Here is a 21,800-nt window from a genome sequence, read left to right on the forward strand (position 1 = left end):
AAGCATTCTCAGAAAGTTTTTTTGTGATGTGTGCATTGAACTCACCGAGTTGAACTATCTTTTGATAGGACAGTTTTAAGACACTCTTTTTTTAGAATCTGCAAGTCGATGTTTGGACCGGTTTGAGGCCTTCGTTGGAAACGGGAATGTCTTCACATAAAAACTAGACAGAAGCATTCTCAGAAACTTCTTTGTGATGTGTGCATTCAGCTCACCGATGTGAACTGTCCTTTTGATAGAGTAGTTTTGAGACACTCTTTTTGTAGAATCTACAAGCGGACATTTGGAGAACTTTGAGGCCTATGGTAGAAAAGGAAATATCTTCATATAAAAACTAGACAGAAGCATTCTCAGAAACCACTTTGGGTTGTGTGCATTTAACTCACAGAGTTGAACCTCTCTTTTGATAGGGCAGCTTTGAAACACTCTTTTTGTAGAATCTTCAAGTCGACATTTGGAGAGCTTTGAGGCATAGGGTGGAAAGGGAAATATCTTCACATAAAAACTAGACAGAAGCATTCTCAGAATTTTCTTTGTGATGTGTGCATTCAACTCACAGAGTTCAACCTTCGTTTTGGTAGAGCAGTTTTGAAACCCTCTTTATGTAGAATCTGTAAGTATACATTTGGAGTGCTTTGAGAGCTATGGGGAAAAGGAAATATCTTCACATAAAAACTAGACAGAAGCATTCTCAGAAACTTCTTTGGGATGTGTGCATTCACCTCACAGACTTGAACCTTTCTTTTGATACAGCAGTTTTGAAACACTCTTTTTGTGGAATCTGCAAGTGTATATTTGGACCGGTTTGAAGCCTTCGTTGGAAACGGCAATATCTCCACAAAAAACTAGACAGAAGCATTCTCAGAAACTTCTTTGTGATGATTGCATTCAACTCAGAGAGTTAAACATACCTTCTCATGGAGCAGTTTTGAAACTCTCTTTTTGTAGAATCTGCAAATGGATATTTGGTTCCCTTTGAGGCCTATGGTGGAAAAGGAAATATATTCATATAAAAACTAGACAGAAGGATTCTCAGAAACTTCTTTGTGATGTGTGCGTTCAACTCACAGATCTGAACCTTTCTTTTGACAGAGCAGTGTGGAAACACTCTTTTTGTACAATCTGCAAGTGGATATTTTGTTCCCTTTGAAGCCTATGGTGCAAAAGCAAATATCTTCACATAAAAACCACACAGCAGCATTCTCAGAAACCTCTTTGTGATGTGTGCATTCAACTCACAGAGTTCAACCTTTCTTCTGATAGAGCAGTTCTGAGACACTCTTTTTGTAGCATCTGCAAGTGGATATTTGGAGCACTTTGATGCCTATAGTGAAAAGGAAATATCTTCCCATAAAAACTAGACAGAAGGATTCTCCGAAAGTTCTTTCTGATGTACGCATTCAACTCACAGAATTAAAGCTTTCTTTTCATAGAGCAGTTTTGAAACACTCTTTCTGTAGAATCTGCAAGTGGATATTTTGTTCCCTTTGAGGGCTATGGTAGAAAACAAAGTATCTTCACCCCAAAAGTAGACAGAAGCATTCTCAGAAACTTCTTTGTAATGTGTCAATTCAACACACCCAGTTGAACCTTGCTTTTGATAGAGCAGTTTTGAAACACATTTTTTGTAGAATCTGCAAGTGGATACTTGGAACGCTTTTATGCCTATGGTGGAAAAGGAAATATCTTCTCAAAAAAAAAAGGCAAAAGCACTTTCAGAAACTTCTTTGTGATATGTGCATTCAGCTCACTGAGTTGAACCTTTCTTTTGATAGAGCAGATTTATAACAGTCTTTTTGTGGAATCTTCAAGTGGATATTTGGAGAGCTTTGAGGTCTATTGTGGAAAAGGAAATACCTTCACATAAAAACTACACAGAAGTATTCTCAGAAATTTCTTCATGATGTGTGCATTTATCTCACGGAGATGAACCTTTCTTTTGATAGAGCAGATTTGAGACACACTTTTTGTAGAATGTGCAGTTGGATACTTTGTTTCCTTTGAGGCCTGTGGTGTAAAAGGAAATGACTTCACATAAAAACTAGACAGAAGCATTCTGAGGAACTTCTTTGTTATGTGTGCATTCAACTCACAGTGTTGAACTTTCTTTCATTAGAGCAGTTTTGAAACACTTTTATTGTAAAATCTGAAAGTAGATATTTGGAACGCTTTGAGGCTTATGGTGGGAAAGGAAATATCTTCACACAAAAACTACCCAGAAACTTTCAGAGAAACTTCTTTGGGTTGTGTGAATTCACCGCACAGTGTTGAACCTATCCTTTGATTGAGCATTATTGTATCTCTCTTTTTCTAGAATCTGGAAGTGGGTATTTGGAGCCCTTGGCTGCCTATGGTGGAAAAGGATATATCTTCAAATAAAAACTAAACAGAAGCATTCTGAGAAACTTCTTTGTGATGTGTGCATTCAACTCACAGAGCTGAACCTATATTTTGATTGAGCAGTTTTGAATCTCTCTTTTTGTAGAATCTGCAAGTGTATATTTGGAGCACATTGAGGCCTATTGAGGAAAAGGGAATATATTCACAGAAAAACTACACAGAAACATTCTGAGAAACTTCTTTGTGATGAGTGCACTCATCTCACAGAGACGGTCCTTTTCTTTGATTGAGCAGTTTTGAAACACTGCTTTTGTAGAATCTGCATAGGGATATTTGGAGGGCTTTGAGGCCTATTTTGGAAAAGAAAATATCTTCACATAAAAACTACATAGAAGGATTCTGAGAAACTTCTTTGTTATGTGTGCATTCAAAACACAGATTTGAACCTATCTTTTGATTAAGCCGCTTTGAATGTCTCTTTTTGCAGTATCTGCATGTGGATATTTGGAGCAATTTGAGGCCTATTGTGGAAAGGAAATATCCTCACATAAAAACTACCCAGAAGCATTCTGAGAAACGTCTTTGGGATGTGTGCATTCAACTCACAGAATTGAACCTATCTTTTGATGGAACAGTTCTTTTGAATCTCTCTTTTTGGAGCCCATTGTGGCCTGTTGTGGAAAAGAAAATATCTTCAAATAAAAACTACACAGAAGCATTCTCAGAAACTTCTTTGGATGTGTGCGTTCAACTCAAAGAGTAGAACCTTTCTTTTGATAGAACACTTTTGAAACATTCTTTTTGTATATTCTGCAAGTGGATATTTGGAGCTCTTTGGGTCCTATGGTGGAAAAGGAAATATCTTCACATATAAACCATACAGAAGCATTCTCAAAAACTGCTTTTTGATATGTGTATTCAACTCACAGAGATTAACCTTTCCTTTCATAGAGCTGTTTTGAAACACTCTTTTTCTTCAATCTGCAAGTGGATATTTTGTTTCCTTTGAGGCCTATGTTGGAAAACGAAATATCCTCAAATAAAAACTGGACAGAGCATTCTCACAAACTTCTTTGTGACGTCAGCATTCAAGTCACAGAGTGGAACCTTTCTTTTGATAGAGCAGTTTTGGAACACTCTTTTTGTGGAATCTGCAAGTGGTCATTTGGAGCTCTTTGATGCCTATGGTGGAAAAGGAAATATCTTCATGTAAAAACTAGTCAGAAGCATTCTCAGAAACTTCTTTGTGATGTGTCCATTCAATTCACAGATTTGGACATTTCTTTTGATAGATCAGTTTTCAAACACTCTTTTTGTAGAATCTGCAAGTGGATACTTGGAGCGCTTGGAGGCCTACATTGGAAAAGGAAATATCTTAACATAAAAACTAGACAGAAGCATTCTCTGAAACTTCTTTGTGATGTGTGCATTCAACTCACAGAGTTGCACGCTTCTTTTGATAGAGCAGTTTTGAAACACTCTTTTTGTAGTATCTGCAAGTGAATATTGGGAGCGCTTGGAGGCCTGTGGAGGAAAATGAAATAGCTTCACATAAAAACTAGACAGAAGAATTCTCAGAAACTACTTTGTGATGTGTGCATTCAATTCACAGACTTTAACCTTCCTTTTGATAGAGCAGTTTTGAAACACTCTTTTTGTAGAACATGCAAGTGGATATTTGGTTCCCTTTGAGGCATATGGTGGAAAGGGAAATATATTCACATAAAAACTACACAGAAGGATTCTCAGAAACTTCCTTGTGATGTGTGCATTCAACTCACAGAGTTGAACCTTGTTTTTGATAGAGCAGTTTTGAAACACTCTTTCTGTAGAATCTGCAAGTGGATATTTTGTTCCCTTTGAGGCCTATTGCAGAAAACGAAGTATCTTCACCCAAAAACTAGACAGAAGGATTCTCAGAAACTTCTTTGTGATGTGTGCATTCACCTCACAGAGTTGAACCTTGCTTTTGTTAGAACAGTTTTGAAACACACTTTTTGTAGAATTTGCAAGTGGATATTTAGAGGGCTTTGATGCCTATGGTGGAAAAGGAAATATCTTCACATAAAAAAAGGCAGAAGCATTTTCAGAAACTTCTTTGTGATGTGTGCATTCAACTCACAGAGTTGAACCTTGCTTTTGTTAGAACAGTTTTGAAACACACTTTTTGTAGAATTTGCAAGTGGATATTTAGAGGGCTTTGATGCCTATGGTGGAAAAGGAAATATCTTCACATAAAAAAAGGCAGAAGCATTTTCAGAAACTTCTTTGTGATGTGTGCATTCAACTCACTGAGTTGAACGTTTCTTTTGATAGAGCAGATTTATAACACTCTTTTTGTGGAATCTTCAAGCGGATATTTTTAGCGCTTTGAGGTCTATTGTGGAAAAGGAAATATCTTCACATAAAAACGAAACAGAAGCATTCTCAGAAATTTCTTCATGATGTGGGCATTTATCTCGCTGAGATGAACCTTTCTTTTGATAGAGCAGATTTGAGACACTCTTTCTGTAGAAGGTGCAGTTGGATACTTTGTTTCCTTTGAGGCCTGTGGTGTAAAAGGAAATGTCTTCACATAAAAACTAGACAGAAGCATTCTGAGGAACTTCTTTGTTATGTGTGCATTCAACTCACAGTGTTGAACCTTTCATTAGAGCAGTTTTGAAACACTCTTTTTGTAAAATCTGCAAGTGCATATTTGGAACGCTTTGAAGCCTATGGTGGAAAAGGAAATATCTTCACATAAAAACTACCCAGAAGCATTCAGAGAAACTTCTTTGAGATGTGTATATTCAGTTCCCAGAGGTGAACCTATCTTTTGATTTAGTAGTTTGAATGTCTCTTTTTGCAGTATCTGCATGTGGATATTTGGAGCAATCCGAGGCCTTTTGTGGAAAAGGAAATATCTTCTCAAAATATTGTGCAGAATCATTTTGAGAAACTTCTTTAGGATATGTGCATTCACCTCACAGTTTTGAACCTATCTTTTGATTGAGCAGTATTGTATCTCTCTTTTTGTAGGATCTGGAAGTGGATATTTGGAGCCCTTGGCTGCCTATGGTGGAAAAGGATATATCTTTAAATAAAAACTGAACACAAGCATTCTGAGTAACTTCTTTGTAATGTGTGCATTCAACTCGCCGAGCTGAACCTATGTTTTGATTGTTCAGTTTTGAATCTCTCTTTTTGTAGAATCTGCAAGTGTATATTTGGAGCCCTTGGCTGCTTGTGGTGGAACAGGAAAAATCTTCCAATAAAAACTACACAGAAGCATTCTGAGAAACTACTTTGTGATGTGGGCATTCAACTCACAGAGTTGAACATTTCTTTTGATAGAGAAGTGTTGAAACACTTTTTTTGTAGAAACTGCAAGTGGATATTTGGAGCGCATTGAGGCCTATGGTGGAAAAGGAAATATCTTCACATAAAAGCTACACAGAAACATTCTGAGGAACTACTTTTATATGAGTACATTCAACTCACAGAGTTGAACCTATCTTTTGACTGAGCAGTTTTGAATCTCTCTTTTTGTACAATCTGCAAGTGGATATTTGCAGCCCTTTGCAGCCTACGGTGGAAAAGGAAATATCTTCAAATAAAAACTACATAGAAGCATTCTGAGAAACTTCTGTTTTATATGGGCATTCAACTCACAGAGTTGAACCTATTTTTTCATTGAGCAGTTTTGAATCTCTCTTTTTGTAGAATCTGCAAGTGTATATTTGGATTTCTTTGAGGCCTATTGTGGAAAAGGAAATATCTTCACATAAAAACTACACAGAAGCATTCCGAGAAACTTCTTTGTTATGTGTGCATTCAACTCACAGAATTGAACCTATCTTTTGATTGAGCGGTTTTGAATCTCTCTTTTCGCAGTATCTGCATGTGGATATTTGGAGCGATCTGAGGCTTATCGAGGAAAAGGAAATATCTTCACATAAAAAATACACAGAAGCATTCTCAGAAACTTCTCTGTGATGTGTGCATTCGACTCACAGAGTTCAACCTGTCTTTTCATTGAGCAGTTTTGTATCTCACTTTTTGTAGAATCTGCAAGTGGATATTTGGAGCCCACAGCTACCTGTGGTGGAAAGGGAAATATCTTCAGACAAAAACTACACAGAAGCATTCTGAGAAACCTCTTTGTGATGTGTGCAATCAACTCACAGAGTTGAACCTGTGTTTTGATTGAGCAGTTTTGAATCTCTCTTTTTGTAGAATCTGCAAGTTGATATTTGGAGCCCTTGTCTGCTTTTTGTGGAAAAGGAATAATCTTCAAATAAAAAGTACACAGAAGCATTTTGAGAAACTTCTTTGTGATGATTGCTTTCAGCTCACTGTGTTGAACTTATGTTTTGATTGAGCAGTTTTGAATCTGTGTTTTTGTAGAATCTGCAAGTGGGTATGTTGAGCGTTTTGAGGCCTATTTTGGAAAGCAAATATCTTCCCATAAAAACTACACAGAAGCATTCTGAGAAACTCCTTTGGGATGTGTACATTCAACACACAGAGTTGAACCTATCTGTTGATTGAACAGTTTTGAGTCCCTCTTTTCGCAGTATCTGCATGTGGATAATTGGAGCGATCTGAGGTTTATGGTGGAAAATGAAATATCTTCACATAAAAACTACACAGAAGCATTCTGAGAAACTTCTTTGTTATGTGTGCATTCAACTCACAGAGTTGAACCTATCTTTTGATTGAGCAGTTTTGAATCTCTCTTTTTGTAGAATCTGCAAGTGGATATTTGGAGCTCTTTGTGGCCTATGGTGAAAAAGGAAATATCTTCAAATAAAAACTACACTGAAACATTCTGATAAACTTCTTTTTTATATGTGCATTCAACTTACAGAGTTGAACCTAAGTTTTGATTGAGCAGTTTTGAAACACAGTTTTTGTAGAATCTGCAAGTGGATATATGGAGCGTTTTGAGGACTATTGTTGAAAAGGAAATATCTTCACATAAAAGCTATACAGAAGCATTCTGGGAAACTTCTTTTTTATGTGTGCATTCAATTCACTGAGTTGAACCTGATTATGGAAAAGGAAATGTCTTCTCATAAAAACCACACAGAAGCAGTCTGAGAAGCTTCTTTATTATGTGTGCATTCAACTCACAGAGGTGAACCTATCTTTTGATTGAGCAGTTTTGAATCTCTCTTTTTGTAGTATATGCATGTGGATATTTGGAGTGATTTGAGGCCTATTGAGGAAAAGGAAATATTTTCACATAAAAGCTAGACAGAAGCATTCTGAGAACCTTCTCTGTTATGTGTGCACTCAATTCACAGAGTTGAACCTATGTTTTGATTGAGCAGTTTTTAATCTCTCTTTTTGTAGAATCTGCAAGTGGATATTTGGACCCTTTGGCTACCTATGGTGTAAAATGAAATATCTTCAAATAAAAACTACACAGAAGCATTCTGAGAAACTTCTTTGTGATGTGTGCATTCAACTCACAGAATTGAAACTATGTTTTGATTGAGCAGTTTTGAATATCTCTTTTTGTACAATCTGCAAGTGTGTATTTGGAGCGCTTTGAGGCCTATTTTGGAAAAGGAAATATCTTCACAGAAAAACTACACAGAAGCATTCTCAGAAACTCCTTTGTGATGTGTGCATCCAACTAACAGATTTGAACCTATCTTTTGATTGAGCAGTTTTGAATCTCTCTTTTCGCGGTATCTGCATGTGGATATTTGGAGTGATCTGAGGCCTATTGTGGAAAAGGAAATATCTTCACATAAAAACTACACGGTAGAATTCTGAGAAACTTCTTTGGGATGTGGGCATTCAACTCACAGAGTTGAACCTACGTTTTGATAGAGCTGTTTTGAATCTCTCTTTTTGTAGAATCTGCAAGTGGATATATGGAGCCCTTGGCTGCATATGGTGGAAAAGAAAATATCTTCAAATAAAAACTACCCACAATCATTCTGAGAAACTTCTTTATGATGTGTGCATTCAGCTCACAGAGTTGAATCTATGTTTTGATTGAGCAGTTTTTAATCCCTCTTTTTGTAGTATCCTCAAGTGGATAGTTGGAGCACTTTGAGGCCTATTATGGAAAAGGAAATATCTTCACTGAAAATCTACACAGAAGCATTCTGAGAAACTACTTTGTGATGAGTGCACTCATCTCACAGAGTTGATCCTTTCTTTTGATTGAGCAGTTTTGAAACACTGTTTTTGTAGAATCTGCAAGGGGATATTTGGAGGGCTTTCAGACCTATTTTGGAAAAGGAAATATCTTCACATAAAAACTACATGGAAGCATTCTGAGAAATTTCTTTGTTATGTGTGCATTCACCTCACAGAGTTGAACCTGTCTTTTGATTGAGCAGTTTTGAATCTCTCTTTTTGCCGTATCTGCATGTGGATATTTGGAGTGCTTTGATGCCTATTGTGGAAAAGGAAATATCTTCACATAAAAACTACACAGAAGCATTCTGAGAAACTTCTTGGTGATGTGTGCATTCATCTCACAGAGTTGATCCTTTCTTTTGATTGAGCAGTTTTGAAACACTGTTTTTGTGGAAACTGCAAGTGGATATTTGGAGCTCATTGAGGCCTGCTGTGGAAAAGTTAATATCTTCACCGAAAAACTACACAGAAGGATTCAGAGAAACTACTTTGTGATGAGTGCATTCGTCACACAGAGTTGAACATTTCTTTTGATTGAGCAGTTTTGAATTTCTCTTTTTGTAGAATCTGCAAGTGGACATTTGAAGCCCTTGTCTGCCTATGGTGGAAAAGGAAATGTCTTCACATACAAACTACACAGAAGCACTCTGAGAAACTTCTTTGTGATGTGTGCCTTCATCTCCCAGAGTTGAACCTATGTTATGATTGAGGAGTTTTGAAACACTTTTTTTGTAGAATCTGTAAGTGTATATTTGTAGCACTTTGTGCCCTGTGGTGGAAAAGGAAATGTCTTCACATTAAAACCACACCGAAGCATTCAGAGAAACTTCATTGTGATGAGTGCATTCATCACACAGAATTGAAGCTTTCTTTTGATTGAGAAGTAATGAAACACTCTTTTTGTAGAATCTGGGAGTGGATATTTGGAGGGGTTTGAGACCTATTTTGCAAAATGAAACATCTTCACATAAAAACTACACAGAAGGATTCTGACAAACTTCTTTGTTACGTGTGCATTCAACTAATAGAGTCGAAGCTATCTTTTAATTGAGCAGGTTTGAATCTCTCTTTTGGAAGAATCTGCAAGTGGATATTTGGAGCACTTTGGGTCCTACTGTGGAAAAGCAGATATCTTCACATGAAAACTACACAGAAGCATTCTGGGAAACTTCTTTGTGAGGTGTGCATTCAACTCACAGAGTCGAACCTATCTTTTGACAGAGCGGTTTTGAATCTCTCGTTTTGCAAAATCTGCAAGTGGATATTTGGAGCTCTTTGCGGCCTATGGTGGAAAAGGAAATATCTTCAAATAAAAACTACACGGAAGTATTCTGAGAAACTTCTTTCTGATAAGTGCATTCATCTCACAGATTTAACCCTTTCTTTTTGTTGAGAAGTTCTGAAACACTGCTTTTGCAGAATCTGCGAGTGGATACTTGGTGGGCTTTGAGGCCTATTTTGGAAAAGAAAATATCTTCAAAGAAAAACTGCAAAGACGCATTCTGAGAAACTTCTTTGTTATGTTTGCATTCAACTCACAGAGTTGAACCTTTCTTTTGATTGAGTAGTTTTGAATCTCTCTTTTTGTACAATCTGCAAGTGGATATTTGGAGCCCTTTGTGGCCTATGGTGGAAAAGGAAATATCTTCAAATAAAAACTACACAGAAGCATTCTGAGAAACTTATTTGTGATGTGTGCATTGAAGTCACAGATTTGAACCTATGTCTTGATTTGGCAGTTTTAAATCTCTCTTTTTGTAGAATCTGCAAGTGGATATTTGGAGCGCTTTGAGGCCTATCGTGGAAAAGGAAATATCTTCACAGAAAAACTTCACTGAGGCATTCTGAGAAACTTCTTTGTAATGAGTTCACTCATCTCACAGAGTTGATCCTTTCTTTTGATTTAGCAGATTTGAAACACAGTTTTGTAGAATCTGCAAGTGGATATTTTGAAGGCTTTGAGGCTTATTTTGGCAAAGGAAATATCTTCACTACAAAGTGCACAGAAGCATTCTGAGAAAATTCTTTGTTATGTGTGCATTCAACCCCCAGAGTTGAACCTATCTTTTAATTGAGCAGTTTGAATCTCTCTTTTTGTAGTTTCTGCAAGTGGATATTTGGAGCCCTTAGAGGCCTCTGGTGGAAAAGGAAATATCTTCAAATAAAAACTACACAGAAGCATTCTGAGAAATTTCTTTGTTATGTGTGCATTCAACTCACAGAGTTAAACCTGTCTTTTGAGTGAGCAGTTTCGAATCCCTCTTTTTGCAGTATCTGCATGTGGATATTCGGGGCGATTTGAGGCCTATTGTCAAAAAGGGAATATCTTCACATAACAACTACACAGAAACATTCTGAGAAACTTCTTTGTGATGTGTACATTCTACTCACAGAGTTGAACCTATCTTTTGATTGAACAGTTTTGAATCTCTCTTTTGGTAGTATTTGCAGGTGGCTATTTGGAGCCCTTTGCACCCTATGGTGAAATAAGAAATATCCTCAAATTGAAACTACACAGAAGCATTCAGAGAAACTTCTTTGTGATGAGTGCATTCATCACAAAGAGTTGAAGATTTCTTTTGATTGAACAGTTTTGAATCACTTTTTTTGTAGAATCTGGAAATGGATATTTGAAGGGCTTTGAGGCCTATTTTGGAAAAGGAAATATCTTCACATAAAAACTACACAGAAGCATTGTGAGAAACTTCTTTGTTATGTGTGCATTCAACTAACAGAGTCAAACCTATCTTTTGATTGAGCAGTTTTGAATCTCTCTTTTGAAGGAATCTGCAAGTGGATATTTGGAGTGCTTCAAGGCCTACAGTGGAAAAGCAGATATCTTCACATAAAAACTACACAGAAGCATTCTGAGAAACTTGTTTGTGATGAGTGCATTCAAATCACAGAGTCAAAGCTATCTTTTGATTGAGCAGTTTTGAATCTCTCTTTGGAGAATCTGCAAGTGGATATTTGGAGCCCTTTGCACCCTCTTTTGGAAAAGGAAAGACCTTAAAAAAAAAACTACACAGAAGCATACTGAGAAACTTCTTTGTGATGACTGCATTCATCTCACAGAGTTGATCTTTTCTTTTGATAGAGCAGTTTTGAAACCCTGTTTTTGTAGGATCTGCAAGTGGATATTTGGAGGGCTTTGAGGCCTATTTTGGCAATGGAAATATCTTCATAAAAAACTACACAGAAGCATTCTGATAAACATCTTTGTTATGTGTGCATTCAACCCCCAGAGTTCATCATATCTTTTGTTTGAGCAGTTTGAATCTCTCTTTTTGCAGATTCTGCAACTGGATATTTGGAGCCCTTTGAGGCCTATGGTGGAAAAGGAAATATCTTCACATAAAAAGTACACAGAAGCATTCTGAGAAACTTCTTTGTGATGTGTACATTCAACTCACAGAGTTGAACCTATCTTTTGATTGAAGAATTTTGAATCTCCCTTTTGGTAGAATCTGCAGGTGGTTATTTGGAGCCCTTTTTGCCATACAGTGGAATAGAAAATATCCTCAAATTAAAACTACACAGAAGCATTCAGAGAAACTTCTTTGTGATGAGTGCATTCATCACACAGAGTTGAAGATTTATTTTGATTGAGCAACTTTGAAACACTCTTTTTGTAGAATCTGGAAGTGGATATTTGGAGGGTGTTGAGGCCTATTTTGGAAAAGGAAATATCTTCAAATAAAACCTACACAGAAGCATTCTGAGAAACTTCTTTGTTGTGTGAGCATTCAACTAACAGAGGCGAACTTATCTTTTGATTGAGCATTTTTGTATCTCTCTTTTTGCAGAATCTGCAAGTGGATATTTGGAGCACTTTGAATCCTACTGTGGAAAAGCAAATATCTTCACATCAAAACTACACAGAAGCATTCTGGGAAACTTCTTTGTGAGGTGAGTATTCAACTCACAGAGTCGAACATATCTTATGATGGAGCAGTTTTGAATCTCTCTTTTTGCAGAATCTACAAGTGGATATTTGGAGCCCTTTGCAGCCTATGGAGGAAAAAGAAATATCTTCAAATAAAAACTACACAGAAGCATTCTTAGAACATTTTTGTGATGAGTGCATTCATCTCATAGAGTTTATATTTTCTTTTGATTGAATAGTTTTGAAACACTGTTTTTGTAGAATCTGAAAGTGGATATTTGGAGGGCTTTGAGTCCTATTTTGAAAAAGGAAATATCTTCACATAAAAACTACACAGAAGCATTCTGAGAAACTTCTTTGTTATGTGTGCATTCAACTCACAGAGTTGAACCTATGTTTTGATTGAGCAGTTTTGAATCTCTCTTTTTGCAGTATCTGCATGTGGATATTTGGAGTGATTAGAGGCCTATTGTGGAAAAGGAAATATCTTCACGTGAAAACTACACAGAAGCCTTACTGAGAAACTTCTTCGGGATGCGTGCATTCAACTCAGAGAGTTGAACCTATCTTTTGATTGAGCAGTTTTGAATGTCTCTTTTTGTAGAATCTGCAAGTGGATATTTGGAGCCCTTGGCTGCCTCTGGTGGAAAAGAAAATATCGTCAAATAAAAACTACACAAAGCATTCTGAGAAACTTCATTGTGATGTGTGCATTCATCTCCAAGAGTTGAACCTATCTTATGTGTTGAGCAGTTTTGAAACACTCTTTTTGTAGAATCTGCAAGTGTATATTTGTAGTGCTTTGAGGCCTATTGTGTAAAAGGAAATATCTTCACCTAAAAACTACACAGAAGCATTCTGAGAAACTTCCTTGTGATGGGTGCATTCTTCTCACAGAGTTGGTCCTTTATTTGATCGAGCAGTTTTGAAACACTGTTTTTGTGGAAACTGCAAGTGGATATTTGGAGCTCACTGAGGCCTGCTGTGGAAAAGCTAATATCTTCACCGAAAAACTACACAGAAGGATTCAGAGAAACTACTTTGTGATGAGTGCATTCGTCACACAGAGTTGAACATTTCTTTTGATTGAGCAGTTTTGAAACACTCTTTTCGTAGATTCTGGCGGTGGATATTTGAAGGGCATTGAGGTCTACTTTGGAAAAGGAAATATCCTCCCATAAAAACTACACAGAAGCTTTCTGAAAAACTTCTTTGTGATGAGTACATTCAACTCAAAGATTTGAACCTCTCTTTTGTTGGAGCAGTTTTGAATCTCCGTTTTGGTAGAATCTACAAGTGGCTATATGGAGCCCTTTATGCCCTATGGTGGAAAAGGAAATATCCTCAAACTAAAACTACACAGAAGCCTTCAGAGAAACTTCTTTGTGATTAGTGCATAGTTGAAGATTTCTTTTGACTGAGCAGTTTTGAAACTTTTTTATGTAGAATCTGAAAGTGGATATTTTGAGGGCTTTGAGGCCTATTTTGGAAAAGGAAATATCTTCACCTAAAAACTACACAGAAGCATTCTGAGAAACTTCTTTGTGATGTGTGCATTCATCTCACAGAGTTTAAACTTTCCTTTGATTGAGCAGTTTGGAAACACTCTTTTTGTAGAATCTTCAAGTGGCTATTTAGAGCGCTTTGAGGTATATTGTGAAAAAGGAAATATATTCACATAAAAACTACACAGAAGCATTCTGGGAAACTTCCTTGTGGTGTGTACATTCTTCTAACAGAGATGATATTTTCTTTTGATTGAGAAGTTTTGAAATTCCCTTTTTATAGAATCTGCAAGTGGATAATTGAGTGCTTTGAGGCCTATTGTGGAAAGGGTCATATCTTCAGATAAATACTACACAGAAGCATTCTGAGAAACCTCTTTGTGATGAGTGCCTTCATCACAGAGAGTTGAAAATATCTTTTCATTGAGCAGTTTTGAAACACGCTTTTTGTAGAATCTGTAAGTGTATACCTGGAGGGCTTTGAGGCCTATTTTGGAAAATGAAATATCTTCACATAAAAACTACAAAGAAGCATTGTAAGAAACTTCTTTGCAAGGTGTGCATTCATCTGAAAGAATTGAACCTTTGTTTTGTTTGAGCTGTTTGGAAACACCCTTTTTGTAGAATCTGCAAGTGGATATTTGGAGTGCTTTTATGGCTATGTTGGAAAAGTAAATATCTTCACATAAAAACTACACAGAAGCATTCTGAGAAATTTCTTTGTGATGTGTGCATTTAATTCACAGAGTTGATCCTATCTTTGGGGTGAGCAGTTTTGCATCTCTCTTTTTGTAGAATCTGCAAGTGGATATTTGGAGCCCTTTGGGGCCTATGGTGGAAAAGGAAATCTCTCCACCTAAAAACTACACAGAAGCATTCTGAGAAACTTCTTTGTGATGTGTACATTCAACTCACAGAGTTGACCCTATCTTTTGATTGCGCAATTTTGAATCTCCCTTTTGGTGGTATCTGCAAGTGGATATTTGGAGCCCTTTGCACCATATGGTGCAAAGGGAAATATCCTCAAATTAAAACTACAAGAAGCATTCAGAGAAACTTCTTTGTAATGAGTGCATTCATCACACAGAGTTGAAGATTTATTTTGATTGAGCAGTTTTGAAACACTCTTTTTGTAGAATCTGGAAGTGGATATTTGGAGGACTTTGAGGCCTATTTTGGAAAAATAAATATCTTCAAATAAAAACTACACAGAAGCATTCTGAGAAACTTCTTTGTGATGTTCACATTCAACTAACAGTGTTGAACCTGTCTTCTGATTGAGCACTTTTGAATCTTTCTGTGGAATCTGCAAGTGTATATTTGGAGACATTTGTGGCCTATGGTGTAAAAGGAAATATCTCCAAATAAAAACTACATAGAAGCCTTCTGAGAAACTTCTTTGTGATGTGTGAATTCAACTCACAGGGTTGTACCTATGTTTTGATTGAGCAGTTTTGAGTGAGTCTCTCTTTTTGTAGAATCTGCAGGTGGATATTTGGAGCACTTTGAGTCCTATTTTGGAAAAGGAATTATCTTCACGTAAAAACTACACAGAAGCATTCTGAGAAACTTCATTGTTATGTGTGAATTGAACTCACAGATTTGAACCTATCTTTTGATTGAGCAGTTTTGAATCTCTCTTTTTGCAGTATCTGCATATGGATATTTCGAGCAATTTGAGGTCTATTGTGGAAAAGGAAATATCTTCCCACAAAAACTACTCAGAAGCATTCTGAGAAACTTTGGACGTGTGCATTCAACTCACAGAGTTGAACCTATCTTTTGATGGAGCAGTTTTGAGTCTCTCCTTTTGTAGAATCTGCAAGTGCATATTTGGAGCTCTTGGCTGCCTATGGTGGAAAAGGAATCATCTTAAAATAAAAACTGCACAGTAACATTCTGAGAAACTTCTTTATGATGTGTGCATTTGTCTCACAGTGTTGAACCTATCTTCTGATTGAGCAGTTTTGAAACACTCTTTTTGTAGAATCTGCAAGTGTATATTCGGAGTGCTTTGAGTCCTATTTTGGAAAATGAAATATCTTCACATAAAAACTACACAGAAGTATTCTGAGAAACTTCTTTGTGAGGTGTGCATTCAAATCACAGAGTCTAACCTATCTTCTGATTGAGCTGTTTTGAATCTCTCTTTTTCCAGAATCTGCAAGTGGGTATTTGTAGCCCTTTGTGGACTATGGTATAAAAGGAAATATCTTCAAATAAAAATTATGCAGTAGTATCCTGAGAAACTTCCTTGTGATGAGTACATTCATCTCCCAGAGTTGAACATATCTTATGATTGAGCAGTTTTGAAACACCCTTTTTCTAGAATCTGCAAGTGTATATTTGGAGCACTTTGAGGCTTATTGTGTAAAAGGAAATATCTTCACTTAAAAACTACACAGAAGCATTATGAGAAACTTCTTTGTCATCTGTGTATTCATCTCACAGAGTTGATGCTTTCTTTTGATCGAACCATTTTTAAACAGTGTTTTTGTAGAATCTGCAAGTGGATATTTGGAACGCTTTGAGGCCTACTGTGGAAAAGCAAATATCTTCACACAAAAACTACACAGAAGCATTCTGAGAAACTTCTTTGTTATGTGTGCATTCAACTCACATAGCTGAAACTTTCTTTTGATTGAGCAGTTTTGAAACTCTCTTTTTGTAGAATCTGGAGGTGGATATTTCGAGTGCTTTGAGATCTAGTTTGGAAAAGGAAATATCTTCACATAACCACTAAAGATAAACATTCTGAGAAACTTCTTTGTGATGTGAACGTTCAACTCACAGAGTTGAACCTATCCTTTGATTGAGCAGTTTGAATCTCTCTTTTGGTAGAATCTGCAAGTGGTTATTTGAAGTCATTTGCGCCCTATTGTGGAAAAGGAAATATCTTCAAATTAAAACTACACAGAAGCATTCAGAGAAACCCCTTTGTTATTTGGGAATTGAGCTCACAGGGTTGAAAGTAGCTTTTGATTGAGCAGTTTTGAAACTCTCTTTTTGTAGAATCTGGTAATGCCTATTAGGAGCTGTTTGTGGCCTATGGAGGTAAAGGAAATATCTTCACATAAAAACTACACAGAGGAATTCTGAGAAACTTCTTTTCAATGTGTGCATTCATCTCACAGAGTTGAAACTTTCTTTTCATTAAGCAATTTTGAAACACTGTTTTTGTAGAATCTGCAAGTGGATAATTGGAGCGCTTTGCAGCCTATTGTGGAAAAGGAAATATCTTCACATAAAAACTACACAGAAGCATTATGAGAAACTTCTTTGTGATGTGTGCATTCAACTCACAGAGTTGAACCTATCTTTTGATTGAGCAGTTGTGAGGCTCTTTTTGTAGAATCTGGAAGTGGGTATTAGGAGCCTTTTGTGTCCTTTGGTGGAAAGGAAAATATCTTCACCTAAAAACTACAAAGAAGCACTCTGAGAATCTTCTTTGCGATGTGCGTCTCATCTCACTTAGTTGAACGTTTCTTTTGATTGAGCAGTTTTAAAACCCTCTTTTTGTAGAATTTGCAAATGGATATTTGGAGTGCTTTGTGGTGTACAGTGGAAAAGCAAATATCTTCACATAAAATCTGCACAGAAGCATTCTGAGAAAGTTCTTTGTCATGTGTGCATTCATCTCACAGAGTGGAACCTATCTTTTGATTGAGTAGTTTTGAATCTCTCTTTTAGTACCATCTGCAAGTGGATATTTGGAGCCCTTTGCGGCCTATGGTGGAAAAGGAAATATCTTCACATAAAAACTACACAGAAGCATTCTGAGTAACTTCTTTGTGTTGTGTGCATTCAACTCTCAGAGTTGAACTTATCTTATGATTGAGCAATTTTGAACCACTCTTTTTGTAGAATCTGCAAATGGATATTTGGAGCGCTTTGAGGCCTGTCATGGAAAAGGAAATATCTTCACATGAAAACTACACAGAAGCAGTTGAGAAACTTCTTTTCGAGTGTGCATTCATCTGACAGATTAGAACCTTTCTTTTGTTTGAGAAGTTTGGAAACACTCTTGTTGCAGAGTCTGCAAGTGAATATTTGGGTCGTTTGAGGTCTATGGTGGAAAAGGAAATATCCTCACATAAAAACTAAACAGAAGCATTCTGAAAAACTTCTTTGTGATGTGTGCATTGAACTCACAGAGTTGAACCTATCTTTTGATTGAGCAGTTTTGAATCTCTCTTTTTGTAGAATCTGCAACTGGATATTTGGTGCCTTTTGTGGCCTATGGTGGAAAAGGAAATATCTTCACAGAAAAACTATACAGAAACTTTCTTAGAATCTTCTTTGTGATGTGTGCATTCATCTCACAGAGTGGAACCTATCTTTTGATTGAGCAGTTTTGAATCTCTCTTTTTGTAGAATCTGCAACTGGATATTTGGTGCTGTTTGTGGCCTATGGTGGAAAAGGAAATATCTTCACATAAAAACTATACAGAAACTTTCTTAGAATCTTCTTTGTGACGTGTGCATTCATCTCACAGAGTTGAACTTTTCTTTTGATTGAGCAGTTTGGAAACACTCTTTTTGCGGAATCTTCTAGTAGATATTTGGAGTGCTTTGATGCCTATTGTGGAAAAGGAAATATCTTCACATAAAAACTGCACAGAAGCATTCTGAGAAACTTCTTTGTTATGTGTCCATTCATCTCACAGAGTTGAACCTATCTTTTGATTGAGCAGTTTTGAAACACTCTTTTTGTAGAATGTGCAAGTGGATATTTGGAGTGCTTTGAGGCCTAGGGTTGAAATGGAAATATCCTCACATAAAAACTACACAGAAGCATTCTGAGAAACTTCTTTGTGATGTGTACATTCAACTCACATAGTTGAACATATCTTTTTATTGAGCAGTTTGAATCTCCCTTTTTTTAGAATCTGCAAGTTGTTATTTGGAACCCTTTGTGGCCTATGGTGGAAAAGGAAATATCTTCAAATAAAAACTACATAGAAGCATTCTGGGAAAGTTCTTCATGATGTGTGCACTCAACTCATAGAGTTGAACCTATCTCATGACTGAACAGTTTTGAAACACTCTTTTTGTACAATCTGCAAGTGGATATTTGGAGCACTTTGAGGTGTATTGTGGAAAAGGAATATCTTCACCTAAAAACTACAAAGAAGCATTCTGAGAAACTTCTTTGTGATGTGTGCATTCATCTCACATAGTTGAAACTTTCTTTTGATTGAGCAGTTTTGAAACACTGTTTTTCTAAATCTGCAAATGGCTATTTGGAGCACTTTGAGGTGTGTTGTGGAAAAGGAATATCTTCACCTAAAAACTACAAAGAAGCATTCTGAGAAACTTCTTTGTGATGTGTGCATTCATCTCACATAGTTGAAACTTTCTTTTGATTGAGCAGTTTTGAAACACTGTTTTTCTAAATCTGCAAATGGCTCTTTGGAGCACTTTGAGGACTACAGTGGAAAAGCAAATATCTTCATATGAAATCTACACAGAAGCATTCTGAGAAACTTCTTTATGATGTGTGCATTCTTTTGATTGATTAGTTTGGGAACACTGTTTTTCAAGAATCTTCAATGGGATATTTGGGAGCACAGGGGGCCTATATTGAAAAAGGAAATAACTTCAGCAAAAAACCAGAAGGATCCTTTCTGAGAAACTGGATAGTGATGTGTGCATTCTTCTCAGAGAGTTAAACAGGTCTTTGGTTGAGCAGTTTGGAAACACTCTTTATATAGAATCTTCAAAGGGATATTTTGGAGTGCACTGATGCTTTGGTGAAAAAGGAAATATCTTTGGATTAGAAGTTGAAAGAAGCTCTTTGAGAAACTGCTGAAGTATGGATGCATTCATCTCACAGAGTTAAAGCTTTCTTTTGACTGAGCAGTTTGGAAACACTGTTTTTCTGTAATCTGCCAAGTGAGATTAGGTAGTGCAAAAGGCCTTTGGTGAACAAGGAAATATATTCAGATAAAAATGGGAAACAAGCGTTATGAGAAACTGCTTTCTGATATCTGCAATCATCTCATAGAGATAAGTCCTTCTTTTGAGGGAACAGTTTGGAAAAACTGCTTTTGTAGCAACTGTGTAGTGATATTTGGGAGAGCATTGAGCCCTATGTTGGAAAGGGAAATATCTGCAAAGAAGAAGGAGGCAGAAGCTTTCTGAGGCACTGCCTTCTGAAATGTGCCTTCATCTCACAGAGTTAAATCTTTCTTTTGATTGAGCAGTTTGATAACACTGTATTTGTAGAATCTACGAGGGGATATTTGGGAGTGCATTGAAGCCTATGATGAAAAAGGAAATAGGTACAGATAAAAACTAGAAGGAAGCTTTTTAAGAAACTGCTTTGTGATGTGTGCATTTCCCTCACAGAGGTAAACCTTTCTTTTGATTGATCAGTTTGGAAACATTGTTTTTGTAGAATCTGCAAAGTGATATTTGGGAATGTACCTGGCCTAACATGAAAAAGGAAATAACCATAGGTTAAAATTAGAAAGCAGCTTTCTGAGAAACCGCTTTGTGATGCGTGCTTTCTTCTCACAGTGTTAAATGTTTCTTTTGATTGAGCTGTTTGGAAACACTGGTTTTGTAGAATATGCAAGGGGATATTTGGGAGTGCACTGAGGCCTATGGTGAAAAGGGAAATGTCTTCAGAGAAAAAGAAGAAAAAGTCTTTTTGAGAAACTGCTTTGAGATATTTGCCTTCCTCTCACAAAGTTAAACTTTTCTTTTGACTGAGCAGTTTGGAAACATTGTTTTTTGTATAACCTGCAAAATGATCCCAGGTAGCACAAAATGGCCTGTGGTGAACAAGGCAATAGTTTCAGATAAAAACTGGAAATTCTGCATTCTCACTGGAAAGTGTGCAACTCACAAAGTTAAATCCTTCTTTTGATGGAACACTTCATAAACTCTGTATTTATAGAATTTACATAGGGATATTTGGGAGCACATTGAAGCCTATGTTGAAAAAGGAAATATCTCCAATAAAAAATGAGAATGAATATTTCAGAGAAACAGTTTTGTGATGTGTGCATTCATCTCACAGAGGTAAACCTTTTCTTTTGAGCAGACTTAAACCTTTCTTTTGAGCAGACTTAAACCTTTCTTTTGAGCAGTTTGGAAACACTGTTTTGACAAAATCTGGGAAGCTATGTTAGGTAGCACAAAAAAGCCCATGGTGAAGAAGGAAATACCTTCAGATAAAACTGGAAAGAAGAGTTATGAGAAACTGCTTTCTTATTTTAGCATTCATCTCACAGAGGTAAGTCCTTCTTTTGATGGAACAGTTTGGAAACACTCTTTTTGTAGAATCTTCTAAGGTATATTTTTCAGTGCCTTTAGTCCTATGGTGAAAAGGGAAATATCTTCACATATAAACTACAAAGAAGCTTTTTGAGAAACTGCTATGTGATGTGTGCGCTCAACTCACAGAGTTAAACTTTTTTATTGATTGAGAATTTTGGAAACACTCTTTTTGTAGAATCTGCCAAGGAATATTTGAGAGCGCATTGAGGCCTATGGTGAAAAAGGATGTATCATCAGAGAAGAAGTAGAAAGAAGCCCTCTGGGGAAATTTTTTGTGATATTTGCATTCATCTCATGGAGTTAAGGCTTTCCTTTCACTGAGCAGTTTGGAAACACTGTTTTTGTAGAATCTGGAAAGGGACATCTGGGAGTGAATTGAGGCCTATGGTTGAAAAGGAAATATTTTCAGATAAAAACTAGACAGAATTTTTTTGAGAGAGTACTTTGTAATGTGTGCATTCATATCACAGTTAAAGCTTTCTTTTGATTTATCCATTTGGAAACACTGATTCTACATAGAATCTGCGATGGGATATTTCAGAACACATTGAAGCCAATGGTGAAAACGAAAATATCTTCAGATAAAAACTAGAAAGAAGATTTTTGAGCAACTGCTTTGTGATATGTGCATTCATCTC

This window comes from Gorilla gorilla, chromosome 19 (assembly GCF_029281585.2).
Source record: "Gorilla gorilla gorilla isolate KB3781 chromosome 19, NHGRI_mGorGor1-v2.1_pri, whole genome shotgun sequence".
Taxonomy (NCBI): Eukaryota; Metazoa; Chordata; class Mammalia; order Primates; family Hominidae; genus Gorilla; species Gorilla gorilla.